This window comes from Balearica regulorum, chromosome 9 (genome assembly GCF_011004875.1).
Source record: "Balearica regulorum gibbericeps isolate bBalReg1 chromosome 9, bBalReg1.pri, whole genome shotgun sequence".
Classification (NCBI taxonomy): Eukaryota; Metazoa; Chordata; class Aves; order Gruiformes; family Gruidae; genus Balearica; species Balearica regulorum.
In genome coordinates this window covers 16177789-16194142 of record NC_046192.1, presented here as the reverse complement: position 1 = coordinate 16194142, position 16354 = coordinate 16177789, and the positions used below count along the sequence as shown (strand labels likewise).

At 47.7% G+C, this 16354-nt stretch overlaps 1 protein-coding gene across 4 annotated transcripts in view; it reads left to right on the top strand.

The window, feature by feature from the left end:
• The first annotated feature begins 5328 nt into the window (after positions 1–5328).
• The window catches only part of IL1RAP (interleukin 1 receptor accessory protein), a 49503-nt gene continuing 38477 nt past the window's right edge, over positions 5329–16354 (top strand). Inside the window, exon 1 of one of the 4 annotated variants that reach the window (XM_075761244.1) lies at positions 5329–5762. The gene's annotated coding sequence lies outside the window, so the exon portion shown is untranslated. Of the gene's footprint in view, positions 5763–5843; positions 6106–16354 lie in introns of those variants that run through there. The other 3 variants (XM_075761245.1, XM_075761247.1, XM_075761246.1) reach the window with 3 other exon arrangements.

Genomic DNA, 16354 nt, shown 5'->3' with positions numbered 1-16354 from the left:
ACATGCCAGCCTGTTACAGAGAGATTCCCAATTTTGGCAAGTAACAGCATCTCCCTACATCAAGACCTTGCTAACCTGCAGCTGCCCTCTCCAGGGACTGTGTAAGGTTTTCTGCACTTTCTTGAGTTTGCTCCTAAATTCCTCTGTTGCTTGTGTAAAGCTTTCTAAGAGTTACACAAAAGGATTGTTTTCCTTAAGAAATCCTTAACTTATGCACAGATAAACCGAGAGTCTAAAGGCTAATGTTGTTTCATCACTGCTGAAGTGAAACCAAAGATTTAAAAGGCCATTCTGCAGAATGATCTTGCATTTTTAGGGGGAAAAGTAAACTGTTATTGATTATCATAATGAGCTTTTGGAATGTGGTAATGGAATTTTTTTCATTCACCAGACATGATAGTCTCTTTTTTCCATAACTATTGCAGTTTATCATCAGACAGTTACTCAGAAAACTGGGGTTTGTTCACAAAAAGATATTATTGAAAAACTATCAAAGCATCAAAACATCTGTATAAACTCATGTCAAGACAGGAAGAGCTTATACAATTAGGTAGGATAAAAACATGATGTATTAAGGCTTTTCTGGCTTTCTTAAGATCTTTTAATTGGCTCCATTTATGCAGGAAAGACAGTGTGTTACTTCAGTGCCTTTTCCCTTTTGCAATGGTGTCAGCAAACCATCAGCCAGAGAAGCAAGGTACCTGGAAACAGCTCCAGGGACCACTCCATGCAGACATACCCAGCAGTAGGGAATTGCCTAGATGACCAAGGCTGTATTCAGACTATCTAGCTTTATTAATGTGCTGACAGCCTGCTGCTTTTCACTGGCATCAGTGAGTGAGCGAGGTAAGCTGTAGCTAATTAATGCCCAGGCTAGATGCTTTCTACAAAGACTGTTTGATATAGATGCTGGTCTTGCCCAACTGAAATGCCAACCCAGTTTAAGTGTCCCTGCAAGCTCCACAGTCAGGCAATTTATACAACTTCGGTACGTCTGAACATGTTGTGCAGAAGGATGTTGAGGCATCCTAAATACGAACCGTGTCCAACATGTGTGTGCTTGTGGGTCAGATACCTGCCAAAAGTGGAAGCTTTTAGCAGGATGAGAAGATATTCCTCTCCATCGCTGATTTGAAATAGTTTTAGCTTGTATGAAACACAGACTCATAGGACTGGAAAATATCTCTGGCCTTAGGCTGTATCAAAACATTTGTGACAGAGATTTGAATGGACTTAGGTGCAAGTCATGTAAGGTCAAGTTTCCATTTGAGAACTGTTTGCATTAGCAGTCCTACTACCATGGTAATGCAGAGGAAGAGACACTAACGATATTTAGCACATGAACATGGACAACAGCTATTTGCTACATCCTCAGGAATAAACGTAGATGAACTCACAATGAAGCTGTGCTTCCAATCCCTCCTTGTCGTGCACGGTTCTTATAGAGGTTCACACAACATGCCTCACCGGGGAGGGAGATGATTTGAGATTTAGTTTGGACATAGACAATATGGCAAAGAATACACAATCTGTGTTAGTCAAGCTCATCTGACACAGATACAATTGCAGTTCCTTTGCATTTTGGTGAATGAACAGTGTGTACCTGTCTGAAAGCCATGCCTGCCTGCACAGCCAGGCACAGGTTCCTCGATGGAAAATGGTCTCAGCAGAAAATATTCAGCCCTTACACCCATGTGTGGGTAACCTCAGCTTCCTTGACAGAAGCAGATGGGAGGTCCATGTGCTGCTATGTTAGAAATGTCTGTCATTCTCCCATTTCTTCTATGTCCTGTATCTTAGGTTATCAGGCATGCTCTTCTCAATGCCAGTTAAGACGTAGGTGTAAATCACAGAAGGCACGTTCATTTATAACTACACAGACTATAATTATATGTAGTCTAGGGCTTGTTTCCTGAACTAGGAAGGAGGAAAAATGGGTTAGGTGGGTGTGAGTAAAGCAACAAGCAAGAACATGTCTTTTAGAGGTTATGAAACTACCTTGATCTCCCAGTATCAGAAGTGCTAGCTAAGAACAAACAAATCAGAAAACTGTGTGCAGGCTGGGAGTTGGGACAAATACAAGAGAATTGGGAACCGACAAGGGAATAGTAACAAGTTTCTGATCCAGCCTGGGAACTTAGCTTTGCAAGCAAAAATGGAGGAGAAATATGAGGTCAGCACTACAGCTTATTTGGGGAAAGATAAATGCAATCTTGGGATCACCAGGTGAGATAATTCAATGAGAAATGGGGACTTTAATGTCATTGTATGAAGCATTAGAGAGACCTCCTCCCATTTAATACTATAACTACTTTTGGTCATCCACATGCACTCTAAGATTAATTGAAACCAGAGCAGATGGAGGGAAGAAGTCTGAGGTGAATTGAGAGTCATTTAGGAAAGAAGATTGAAAAACCAGACCTGTGTAGCTCAGGGGGAAACAGGAGGCAAGAACTGTCTCCACAAAAATACCTGAGTAGGGAGCAGTGAGCAAAACAGCTACTGAAATGAGAGCCGATGCTGTTGCCAAAATATGTGGGAATAAACTGGTGATGGAAACGACATGACAGTTCCTGACCATCAGGGACATGAACAGTCTGGGAGAATCTCCCAGAAGGAGTAACAGGCAGAAAACATAAACTTGTTTTAAGTTGGAGCATGGTCCTTTCATGAAAAGGACCATAAGCAACATTATGCCTGACATGGCAGAGAACTGGGCTGTATGATCCAGGCTCTTCCTGTGCTTCTAGCTCTAAATTGCCTAACAAGAATACAACAGCAGCAAACCAAGGCCTTTGGCCACTTGCTACTGGAGATCTGTGGAATATTTTCACAGCAGCTGCAATGCCAGCAGCTCCAGTGTCCTGGCTAAACACCAGCACATTCCTCTGCTATTTAAGTCCCCCCCGTGGTTTCACTTAGTAATGCTACTTTTTGCTCCCTGCCCAAAACTTGTGGCACAATGCTGGGGTTTTATGCTTAAAAAATGTTTTCTATTTACTGAATTGCTCTTCGAACTGTAGTATAATTCACTCTAGAGTGTTACTGTGTTGCATTTTAACCTGCACAGAAATAGCATGCACAAGCGTGGAGAGAGGATGGGAGAAAAAATAGCAATACAAAAATAATTCTTATGACAGCACTGAGCCCAAGTGAGCAATATTACCCTTACTTTACAGTAGGGGATTGCTGATTCTTTCCATCTATAAGCAAAAAGTGTTTGAAACCTTTCCCATGAAAACACAATAAGCAGGTGTGGTGGTTTGGGGCTTTGCTATCAGCTGTAGCCTTAAAACAATCTCTGGAAACTTGGTCCTGAATCTTAATCCATGAGCCTTTCAATGAAGACTAAAGTTGAATTCTGGCTTTTCATCAAAATCGGAGAAAATTAATGACACTGGCCTAAAGACCTTAATTTGCACTGGCAGGCTAGGATTTTGGAACGGTATGAATTTCCCAGGGTGTATGTGTTGATGACTGTTAACCTGCATTACCAGTATTGCCACAGTGCCTGGACCCTCCCAAACAAGAATAATGACATGTCCTATCCCAGATCGGTATCTATGGACGGCAGATATTACATTGAAGAAGGTATCATTATTATTATTATTTAATTCTTGTAACGATCACCAGAGCAGCTGAGCTACTCCCACAGCTGCATTAAATATCGTGACTAAAATATGCAATCCTTTTGTTATTTCATTTTCTATAAGAAAAGTGGACTGTCGTGTTTCAACAGATTTTAAGCACATATTCCTCTGCAAGTATGTTGGAAAATACAGCTCACAAAATGTGCCTTGCTATTCCAGTTTTGCCTATATTCAGTAATGCAGCCAAGTACATGGATACCTAAAGTAGCTCGAGACAAGATAGCTCGGATCCTGGAGCTGTGCGGGTAGCATGGAGCAAAACACAGACTAATGTGCCCTAAGAGTGTGGTAAATTAGTCTGCACAGAGCTCTGCCTTAACAAGTTGCTTTAATACTTGGATGCATTTGGGTTAGAGATGGCTTGAGTAGAGCTGACTCTAAGCACAATCCAAGTAGGCAGATTTTCAAGGGCATTCACCACCAGGACATGAAAGCTGCTGAGACAAGAAACTTTCTGCCTAATTTTGCTGTGCCAGAGCCCTGGGAAGGGAAGGACAGAGAGGTGCAGGAGGAAGAGCTATTCCTGCCAGAGCAGCAGGAACAAGCACTGGCCTCCCATCACAGCTCCTGTGGCACAGCCAGGCCACAGCCGCTCTTCCTCGAGGTGGGGGAGAACTTGAGGTGTGCCCACCTTGATGAGCCGGGCTGGGCTGATGAGGGCAAGGACCCCCTTTCACAGCAGCAGTGTGTGTGCAGTGGTGCCTCGCATGGCCTGCAAGGGAGAGACGGGGAGATGTGTGCTAGCCGTGGCTGTCAGAAGTTGTGCCAGGTGCCCTGGCCATGCCCTGCTCTCCGGGACAGGTTTGTTGCAGAGGAGCTTCGTGGGGTGGAGTAAACTTTGGTCTCCAGATATCCTGGAGCCACCTCCTGGGGATAACGACTGAGATATTGAACTCAGTCCAAGTGTTGCAGCCAATAACGCTAAGAAGTGCCGCAGCACTTTGAACCGACAGGAGTTTCCTTAGCATTACAGGCTTTGTGTCCAGACATAGCGCTTTGCTGTCAGACTGCTGAGAGGTGACAAAAGCACAGACAAGGCCAGGTCACTCACTGCCAGGATGGAAGACCCTCCCGGCCAACCTGAGAGGAGAGAGATCTTTCCTCTCCGAGCAGGGCAAGGGCACTCCTGCACTGATTGTCACTGGCCACATTCTCCAGGAGAAGGTGCCAGCCCAAATTTCTGCAGATTCTTCTTCCACTCCTCAGCCTCACTACCGTTTGGAGTCCGTTTTAGATGTCCACTCCTCGTCCAGCAACGAATTCGGCCTCATCCGGGCCGCATCCACGGCAGCGATACAGCAAAAAGGTGCCACTTCTCTGGGACGAGGTGGCATCGCAGCACCCAGGGTGCTGTTTACAGCTCTCACCAACGAGCCCTTCCTTCCCAGCACACCTCGGAGAAGGGGAACCTCTGCTTTCCTGAGGGGCAAGTGACCTGCAGAGAGCAGAAGGGGATGCAGCAGCATTAGGGCTGTGCACGCCAGCCCGCTTTACCGAAACAGGCAGCGGGCTGGCTCCAAAGGCTCCAGATGTCCCTCGGCCGCCCGGGGGACGGGGACCTGACTTCAGGCAGCTGCCCGCCCGCCCGTCCCTCCGCCGGCGGCAGCCTCAAGCCGGCAGGACAGCTCAGGCCAGGAGAGGGAGCCGTGGCCCGCGCACGGCCGCGTAACCCGCCTCCTCCCGGCAGGACCCCGCAAACTGCGAGGGGGACGGGACACCGCGGCAGCCTTCCGCGTTACAAACCCGCCTTTGCTCTGTCACCGCCCGCCGGATCGGCTTCCCCCCCTCACGCCCGCGGCTGCTGCCGGTTCCCCGGAGCGACACCCCTCACCCCCCCCCCCCCCCTTTCCGCGGGGCTCGGGGCCGCGGCACGGCCGGGAACGGGGACGGGGACACCCTCCCCGTGCGCGTATCAGCGCGGCCGGCGGGGAAAGGGGCGGCCGGTGAGCGCGGGGCGGGGCGCGGGCCGGGGCGCGGAGGAGGAGGAAGAAGAGGAGGAGGAGGAAGAAGAAGAAGAAGAGGAGGAGGAGGAGGAGAAGGAGAAGGAGAGAGAGAGCAGCGAGGAGAGCGCAGCGCGCGGGCCGTGGCTGCGCGTGCTCTCCGTGTTCTCAGGTGAGCCGCGGCGCGTGGGGCTGGGAGGGGTACGCGCGTGTTTCTGTGGGCGTGGGGGGGGAGGCGCGGCCCCGAGCCCCGCGCAGGGGCGTCCGCTCCGGCCGTGAACTTCCCCGCGCTCCGAGGGAAAGTTTCTGGCGGAGGAGCCGGTTCGCAGCCCCGGCGGTGCGCGGCGTGAGGCGCGGCCGGCAGCAGCCCCCGCTCGTCGGCCGGCGGGGAAGGAAGGAAGGAAGGGAGGGAAGAAAAAAAAAAAAAAAAAAGAAGAGACGCCCGGTCGGGAGAGCCCGAGGAGCTGCCGCGGCAACAGCGCCCGGCGTCCCCCGGACGGAGACGCCTCTGCATGGTGAGAGCGAACGTGTGCGGCCGCGTCCAGCCCCGCCGGGCCGGGGTTAACGGGAGCAAGGGATGGAGCGGGCGCTGTGGTGCCTGTGCTGCTGCCGGAACCGGGGGGCCCCTCCGCTGTCCCTCGGTAAGGGACGCAGCCGGTGCGAAGGCGAGTCTGAGCCGAGCTGCGGGACCGCGGATGCGGTGTCCGCCGCTTCTGCAGCCGGGCTGGCCGTGCCGCCGGTACCCGAAATGCGGAGCGGTTTGCTTAAATTCCCTCCTTTGGGCCAGGGAAATTTGGATATTCCTAGCTAGAGCGCTACACGCATTGATGAATGCAACTTTAATTTTCATCTGCATTGCAAATGCGTGAGCCTCTGATACCTGCTCTCTTCTGCTGTCAAACAGATCTCTGAAATGGAAGGGAGAGAGGAAGGGGTCAGACTTAAGCCACAGCAGGAAAATAAAGTGGAGGAGGCACGTCCAAGTAAACAGCCTGAAAGCGATTAGATGCTGGCAGCAAGATGCCTTTTGCTGTGTGCTTGCTGGGGACAACTGCCTCCTTATGTGAAGCATTTTGGGAGGGGGTGTCTAGATGGAAACCGGGTGATGGGAATGCTTTCCTGAAAAGGAAGGGGAGGGAAAGAGACCGTTAGGGCTCCAGTGCTTCAGGTGGCCCTTTTCTGTGCCAGTGTCACTTCCCTTCGTTACAGTGCCAGCTTGTTCCTCGGTCTGGGCTGGTTGCTCCGAGTGTGTCTGTACAGTGCTTGGCACAATGGGATCCTGGTCTCGGGGCCGTAGGATGTTAGTGTAAACTGGATTATAAATACATTCTCACATGCATGCTCTCTCTTTCCATCCTAGCCTCTGTTTTGTAAATAGCTGGTTATAATGCTTGGATAAAAATCTGTTTTCTTTTATGGATCTTCTTTTCTTATAAAATGATGGCTTTTGTTCCATGCATTTAGCTTTGTTGTCCTAGGAAAGGCTTTTTTACCTCTGGATTTGGGAGATCACAGCAAACTCCTTATCTCTTTAATTACATAGCAAATAATCTTTTTTTTTTTTAAAAAAGTACTATTTTCCTGACACTCCATTTTTAACTGTGGCCCTTCTTGTGTAAGCAGAACTGTCACTGTACTCGCACTTCCATACACAGAAGGATTGTAGGGTATTATTTATTAACTGTGCTGTGGGGAGTCCATATCTCATAACTTAGAGGGCCATTTATAACAGGTTGCTTTTGGCAGCTCCAGAAGATTTACTTGCTGTCTTGTGTTCCTTGCAGGAAAAGCCTCTCTTGTTTGGATGGAGAGCATCACTCCAGCCCAAGGGCTCTCTGGTGGGAGGGCTCAGTGCTGGGAAGGGTCCTGCTTTCTGCCCCCATTGCCTGCCTGGCTGTGGTGAGCAGGGAAGGGCAAGCGGAGAGGATTACCTTCTTGAAGTAGGTGCAGAGTTGTTCCTGTCACTGGGAACATCTCCTCTGTAGGAGCAGTTAAGGATGCAGAATAATGTGGGATGTGGAGAGTAAGGCTGTGAGGACTTGGGGTGGTGGAAGCGTGCAGGGCACTGAAATAATCAGGAAACATTAAGCTGAGAAGGTGGGAGATTCTGCATGGAGGTGAAGCAGAGCTCTGTGGGGTGAGAGATTAAGTTTCTATCACAGTGCATCTGTGCAAGGTAGAGGGCAGGTATACACACACGCAGCCTTGTGACTTTTTTTCCTTGTCTCTGGATGTAGCTTGAATTCAAAGTGTCTATGTATTACATAGCAAGAGCTGTGCTTGCTCAAGTGTGCCTGGTCCCTCCAGCGTGTGTGAAGGAAAGCTTGTGTCTGAACACCTCAGGGCTCTCTCCTTCCAGACCTCTGGGGCTCTGCTCAGGTATCCTGCATCTGAGCATTAGCTAGTGTGAGTTGGGGATGAGTATTGCACAGGTCTGGGCTTGAGCAGGCTCGTACCCTGGGTCAGGTAGTGCTACCCCAAAGCGCCTGGCAGGACGCATAGGTAAGAGAGACTTTAGAGGGTTGGGAGAGTGGTGTGGCAGGAGGTTGGATGGTGCCTGGGAATGTGGAGGTATGGGAAATACCTCCTTGCTGGCCCTGGTGCTGTAATTTAATGCTCTGAAGTATGCATATAGGAAGGAGGAGACAGAGAGAGTTTGTCCCAGCTTTATTCCTTTAAGACCTGCGTGTGCCAGATGCCAGCACTAGGGAAGAAGCATTTCACTCCTTCAGAATAAGAGGCCAGAACATGTTCTTTTATTCCTTCTTCTCACTTATTGTTATGTTTGGATTTTTATGTTAGTTATTTTGGCAGGCACATGATTCATATTCCTTTCCCCATCTGTCCCAGGTCCCCTGCTGTTGTCAAATGTCCTCCCATTTCAGCAAGACTCTGACTTGCAAAAACTTGCCATGAAGATAACTCTTGCAGCTGTGGGAGACAAGGTGTCCTGGCTTGGCTCTCAGAGCACAGGTTGCATTAGCCAGGTGGACAGTTAGGAAGATTATAATCAGCATGTGAATGTGTTCACATATCTTTGAGCATCTATACTGTCCAGTCTTTCTTTTCATCATGTAGCAATGGGGAATGCCTCAGGCATAAAAGTAGATATATGGAAAAGCCTATATAAGCTGAAATCTGTGAACAGCGCCACGTTATCTGGGAACTGAAACACTTTCTACAGAGAAGCTCGCGGTTCAGACATTGCCTGCTCTCCTCTCTCCTCCCTTGTGTTTCTCTTGACACAGCTCATGTATTTCGCTGTCCCCATAACCAAAGCCAAGAGCCATCTCCTCTGTGCTGCCAGGCTGATGCAGCTTGGCCGGTAGCATCTCTGTACCTGGTGGGAGAGAGCTGGCGCTCCTCTGGCTGTGCGGGGTGGGCCAGATGCAGAGCAGAAGGCAGGCAGAGCTGGCTGGTGTGTTTGCCACGCTTGAGCTGACCCCCTCTTGCACCAGCTCTGCAGCCTGGGTGGAGCTCGGGGACCCACGTGCAGGTGGGTTTCTTTCCCTCCGTGGTTTGTAAATGCTTTGTTCTGCTCCGCCATCAGCAAAATGTATGATTGAGGTTTGGTCACTGCTAAACTGGAACAAAACAGCTTCTTCCTTTGGGAAGTATTTCAGGATTTCTCCTCCCCACGCCCCCCCCCCAAAGTGTTTTCACAAAGCAGAAGGCTGATCTCACGTTTCTCAGCCACAGTTTTGTTATGCGTAGGGCTTTTGCATGTAACTGAGCCACATGTATGCTCGGAGAGAGTGTAAAAAGGAAACCAGTGTAGGGAAATTAGTTCAAATGGTGCCAACGCTTTTGGGAATTTTGACCTTAGTCAGTGCACTCGCTACCTTCGACCTCAAAGGTCCCAATGAGGCACATGCACAGGTCATGATATTCATAAATTCAGAGTCTTAACTGACAGAAAATAAAATATAGAATGTGAATGTACAAGCATACGTATTTTGTTATAGGGTTCCTTAAAAATAGTTGCTGGTAAACCAGGATTTCTACTACAAGCAAAGAATGGTATCTTTAGTCAGTCCTTTGTTAATTTAGCAAATCCCATTTTCATCAAATGGGGACTGTATCCCCAGGAATTGTTCTGACACAAGTTTCCCCCGAGTCTGGATGATTATCCAATTACAATTTAAAGAAAATTGCAGCAAGGATAACTGGCTAAAGATAGAAGTCTCTGAGAGTGTTAGGAAAAGAGAAGGGAAGAGTGTGAGAGAGTGAGAGCTTCACTTTCTTGTGTGGGTAAAATGCAGAGAATTATCATGGTCCTTAACTTTTGCGGTGAGTGCAGTCATGGTCCCTGGTGTCGGGGCTGGACCTGCTTGCTTTCCTTCCTTCTTTCCTTCTACTTCTCTCTTTTGTTATCTGCTGACTCCATATTTCATAGAATCATAGAATATATTGAGTTGGAAGGAACCGTAAGGATCATTGAATCCAACTCCCTAAATATTTAAATGAAAACATGATTCTTATGGAGTCTTTTTAGATTTACATGTGTTGAAAAAAGGCACCGTTAACTTAAAAGCTGTGTTTGGGGCAGAGAATAAGAGATTGCTGTGAATTCTGGGCTGAGTCAGGGGAGTGGTACGTGGCTCCTTCTGGGACCACCAAGGAGGTGCCAGAGAGCTGTTACCTTGGAATTCCCACCCAGAGCAGGGTCATCAACAGCTACCAGCTCTCTCTAGGTGTCCACAGAAGGAGACCGCATTATCACGCGCGGAAGGAGAACTGGATGGTCGTGCGCTCCCATCCCAGATATTGGGACCCCTGGGCTGGCATGGAAGAGTATCCAGTTGATGCAGAAGCACTTGAGGCTACCCTCAAAGCCCTTTGCTCTTCTTTATTGCTAACAGCTGGGTTAGGTGTGGTTGGGCAAGCTTTACTATTTAACCCTTGCAGCTTTGGATCTAGCTCTTGGCTTCAGCCAGCGTGGCTGTGGGTCAGTGGGTTGTCTGGGTGCAAGCTGGGAGCAGTTGCAGCCTGGAAAGTACCATGGTAAAAGGCTGGTCGTCAGCTTGGCATGGAGCTCCTTGGACTGTTTTGTTGTGCAACTGAAAGGCAAAGATACAACATGAATCATGCACTCACACAAATACTTTAGAAGCCTCTTCAGCTGTATTAAGGCATGGTGTTATCAGAATTAGAAGAGGACTTAAAAAAAAAAGTCTTAAACCTTTCTGTCTCTTTAACTAGAAAAGCTCCTGTGTGGTTTTTGTGTGGGTTTTGGTTTGGTTCTTTTTTTTTGTTTTTTTTTTTTTTTTTTCCCTCCTGGTTTTGCTTAATCCCTTGCATGACTGAAATAAAAGTGTAATGGAATATCTTGACTGTTAGGCCTGATGCTGTCCACTCATAAGGATGTGGTATTTTCAGATGTTTCTTATATATTTGATCAACTTGTGTGTAAAAGCTTGCAAAACTGTGACCTAAATGTTTACCCTTAGTGCTGACAGGATGCTGTGGAGCTGCTTAACTATATATTTGTAACAATTATGCTGCTTCGTGAGAAAGATGTGTTTTCTTCTTAGAGGGGATTTTTGCCTTTTTTTTGCCTTTTTTTGCCTATGATTTATAGTTATAGTTGCCTTTCTTTATAGTTCTACCTTTTGTCCTAGATGTAAATAAAGAGCTAATTACAGTTAATCTTAGTGCAAGGCAATGAAATTTTTAAAGAGTGAAAAATAACTCCCATCTGTTAGATTTTTCAGTAGTGTTTTGGGGCTTGCCTTCTACTCGGAAGGAAGCCAAAACTTATCTTGCTCAATTTAAAGTTTTCCTTGCAATATTTAAACTGGATTTTTAATCATTTAAAAAACAAACAGAAATGGAAATAGCTTTTCAAATTATGTTTGGTCATGTTCTTAACGTGCTGGTTGCTAAAACCTGAACAGCTTTCTTGTATTCCTACTGAAATGAGTTGAAATCCCACTACCAAATTCTATAGGAACACGTTTGAGACCTTATTCTGGAAAAGCATCTATTTTTCATAGTAGTATATTGCATTTCTGTGTTACCTGCCTGCTGGGGCTCCATGTGCCCGACCAAACAGCCCCAAAATGACTTGTTCCAAGGGAACTGCTGCTTAAGTAGTTACTATTTAAGACAGACTCAAGCCCCAAGTTTTCTGTGGTGCGTATGTGGTACATTTAGCCCCATCAGCTCCAGCGACTGCTGAGCTCAGGGAATTAATCTATACTTTGCACTCATATGTTATCTTTCATCTCAGCATCTTTAAGCACTTTAGAGACATTAAGATGCACAGCTGTGGTGTGAGGTGGGGAGAGGCTGTTATAAAAGTGGCTAGGGAAACAGAGGCACGGATTTTGGAAGCCTCTACTAATGTGCTCAGTTCAGGGCACAGCCGTTTATGAGCTCTCCGATGCCTGATTATCAGGGAGGCACTGCAATTTTTCATGCATTACAATTGGTGATTGATGCCTCTGTAGGTTTCATGTAGATTAACCAGAAGCTCATATTGCTACCCTAAACTGGTAGACTGTTTTAAAATCTGAACCTTAGAGGCTTACAGGAGCATAGTAAATGGCAGTGTCAGGAGCCCAAATTTCTAGGTTGTTTTTTTCTTTTTTTTTTTTTTTTTCTCCCCCTGAGGTTAGCCCTATTGCAAAAAGCAAATCTTGCAAGAAACCAAAAGTAAAACAATGTCACCTCCATCCTACCACAGTAACATCCAGGGCCCCACCTACATATATTTATCAGCAATCTGTTGATTCAAAGCTCTGGGATCTGTAGAAAATACTTATTCTGACAGTGAGCCATACAAAATCACTCTAATACAAATAATTGGATTCGTTCTGTTGAAAAATAACTGCCTCCCCCCCTCTTCCTTCAAGCACAGACAACTCCTAGCCCTTGTTTATAAGGAGGGATTGGGATAAGGGGAGGAGGATGTATATGTTGCTGCCCAGTGTGATAATGCTGGCAGGCTGTGAAGGGCTTGTAGGACACCCAACCTCTTTGAATGAGCACAGATGTGCTACTGGATCCCCAAATGCGTTGCTCTAGCAACTTGTGCTGGTTGCAGTTGAGCCAGACAGGGCTGATGTGCTGGCGTGACTGAAGGACATGGCAAAACTCAGACTCTGCTGGAGTGACGTCCCCGTGGGCTGGGTTGTCTTTCCCCCCTCATCCATTCTCCTGCAAAAATAGCTGCAGCTTCAGTGTATTTACCTTTCTCCACCTTCCTTGTTCTCTCTCATGTTGCTACGTGGACTGTAGGGACACTTGGTTTAATTCCGGCTCCCTGGAAGGCGGCGCACATGCAGACACCCCTGACCCAAGGCTATGGAGAGGTGGAAATGCTTTTCTCCAGGCTTATTGTGTCCTCCTCCCGTTGCACAGGGGAGCTGCATCTCAGTATTTCAGCCCTGCTGAATAGCCCTGGGTTGTGGCTACCCTGGAAGGCAATGTTTTCCCCTTTCTAAGCTTTTTTTTTTCCCCCCCTTGTCTGCCAGGTGTGATGACTCTGTAGTCATTGACAAGAAGTGTCAAAGAGCAAGAGGGAAACTCAACCTGACTTTCTAAAGCTACTCAATGATTGCTTCCTCTCAATGCAAAGAGGTGAGCCAGCCCAGGGCTAGGGTCAGTGCAGACTTCAGAATATGAAGGCATCCACTTGCTGGCCTTGAAAGTGCTCAGAAATGAAAATTTTGGAGACTTTTCTGATTTTTGGCCCTTTGCAGCAGGGTTTTAACACATAGCGGTGTTTCCTCCTGTCGCTGCTCCTTGTAGCCTTTGGAAATGTCAGCAGCGCATATATTGCCTTTTGTTTGTCATTCGGCTGGAGAAATGAATTCATTGCCCTCGTGAGATCAATCATATTCTCCCCAAATAATTAATATTGATGACAATCACAGCATACTGCTGCCTGCAGCTCACTCTCAGCCTTCCCACTGTGTAGGTGCTGTGGGTCACAGAGCAGACCTTCTCGCAGGAGGCTCTGGACTTGGAAATTCAGGGTGCTGCTGTTTGAAGGTTGAATTTAGAGCTGCACTGATGGGGTCAGTGCAGGCAGAGCCTTCCATGTGATGGCGCAACCTAATATTTGCAGAAGGAAATGTTAGAGACATGGGGAGCGAATGCAATACACGCGGGAAGGATCGTCTCGCCGTTTCTTTTCCTCTTTTGTTTCTGTCTGTGCCCAAGTTTTTCCAGTCCCCTTTGCAGAATGCAGCTGTACTGTCCTGACCAGGAAGGGGCAGGTGTGCAAAAGAAAATTGCTCTGATAGTCACCAGGAGGACCAAGTGGGTGGGTTGGGAACGTGGAGACCCGTGGGAAGGCCAGAAGGACCTCTAGAGAACTGCTTGTATGTGGGGTGTTGTCCTGGGAGAGGCAGGTAGCTGCTGGGCTTTCAGTGCCTCTGCTACTCCTTTTTCTATTGCTTTAAATTCTGCTGTGGGTTGATGCGTAAAGCACACTTACAGAGCAGCCTGTCTGAGCCAGAGGAGAGAGAATGAAGCCTCTTCATGTCTTATTCTTGTTTGCTTTTTCTTATAAGGCTAAATGCAATTAAATTAACATGATTAATAAGTGCCAGGTGTGGAAACACTGTATGGCCCAATCTTGAAAAAAAACAAAACTCAGCTGTCTTGCTTTTACCCTTGAATATGTTGCACAGGGGATTCCTGGAGTCACTTGAGAAGATCCTCCTCTTACACCGCAGGGAGAGTTGGAGATCAGGTCTTCACCACTGGCAGCAGCATGGGTAAACCTGCCAGCGGTGCTGGAGAATTGCAGTCTGCCTGGGGATTTTGTGGCGATGGCACAGTAAAAGAGATGCTTGGAAAGGGGAGTGAAACACAGTGATGTTGTGCTCTGGAGCATGGTGGTGCTTGGAGGCTTTTTGCCTGCTGTGTCCCTCTCTGGGAGAACAGAAAGGGGAAGATGTTGGCTGAATATAGAGCAGCCATCCTGGGAATCTGGTCTGCAAGCACTCAGGGCTATAAGGGGAGGAGACGAAGTGAAAGAGCAGGTATGTAGCTGGCAGCAAGGGCTTGTACTTAAGAAAAGAAACTCTTGGAGCATTTTTTGAGACTGAGAGCCCATTGCAGCTAGTGCTCAGCAGAGCTGGGCTCAGCCCCCGTTGTGACAGTGGGGCTGCAGAGCACTGGCTGTGCCAGGCTGGGCTTGCGAGGAGGCGACTCTCCCGGGAAAGCTGCTCTGGTGTTCAAGAGTCCCAGGCTGGTCCTGCGAAAGGCAGTCAGCCCAGGCGATAAACTTACTCAAATCTGAATTGTATTCTCTGGATTTAGAGACTTGGGCTGAGCTATCTTGGGGTTGCTGCTGTGCAATCTGTTGCACAATGTGGACATGCTGCTATGTGTTCGGGGACAGTGCAATAACCTCATAGAGAAGGCAGTGGAGTTGCTTACATCAAAAAGCTATTAAAAAGGTCAGGAGGCAGAATGTATAAATTAAATGCTCATTGTTAGATGTCTCCAGGTGCTCCACGAGAGCTAATCAGGACTCTTCCAGTGAGGGAGGGATCTCACTCTGGATTCCTTAAGTCTCCTCAGATTTTTGAGCCGTGTTGGTTGCGGATTTCTTTTTTTCTGTGCAAAGATTAGTTTGTTGGTTTATTTTCTGGTAGCGCAATACATGGGTATTTCTCAGAGCTCTCCTTTCACTATAACATCGCTGTCCAAAATAGAAGCATTGTGTCTGGCTTCATGGAAGGTCTCAGCTCTCTTTGAAGCTCTGTTGGAAGCTTTTCATTCCCTGGCTATTCAGACTTAAAAAATAGACTATCTTGGCTGGATACCTTTTGCTTGAGCACAGAAGTGCTCTTGTAGATTGGTGTTTGAACTGCTCGGTGGCCAGCGTGTATGCATTTGTAATCCATGCTGTTTGATTTCATAGCTGTGGCTCAACCTGCCCCTCTTCAGCCCACTCCACAGATCTCTCGGTGATAGTCCCAGCTGTTTATTTGTCTTGTCCAGGTGTGCATATATTTTGGAGAGATGACAGATTATTTAGTTTATTTTAAATGTATGAAATGCAGTGTGCTCTGCCTGCTAAACAGCTGCCAGGGTATAATCAGCAGCACCCTGGGCTCCAGCAGAGCAGTGTGCAAGATCTGTAGCTTTTTTTGCTTTGCCAAGCCCTGAGAGGACCCCAGGAGAACTGAAAAGGGAAGAAGGGGATGCTAACTTTCTCCAGATAGATTTTCAAGCCCCCCAAAATTCTTGCCATGTGTCTAGATTGCACTTTTTTCCTTGGGGGGGGGGGGGGGGGGGGGAAATTAGCTGCTTCCTCTGAATTCTGATTATTAGTGTTAAATCTGTTGAGCCAAAAGGATGCCAGGAGATGGTATCTCAATGCCAATAGCCAATCACAAGTTCCCTGCCTGGCAATTGCCTCTGTATCCCAAACACTGGCACTGGCAGAGGCAAATCTTGCAATACCAAGGAAGCTTTCAGAAATGACTCGCTGTAAATGAATGTCTCTCTGCTTTTCCCCGAGCCTCTGAGCTCAAAGTGGGGCTGCTGCCTGCTCTGCCCATGGGAGCTCTTGGTGCTCTTTGAAGGTCAGCTTTGGTCCTGCAGTTTGCGCTGCTGTGTTGAAGGAGAAATAGCTTGGGACCACCTCCTGGGGTGAACCACTGCTGAGTTTGTCCATCCTCGTATTGGGGATTAAGTAAAAAGTAATCATTAAAAAGCCAGCAGCCCTTAGCGTGGGTGTGCGGTGCAGGAGGCCAGGGAGAGGCGGTGGTGGGTGACGGGCAAACGGAGCCACCTCGG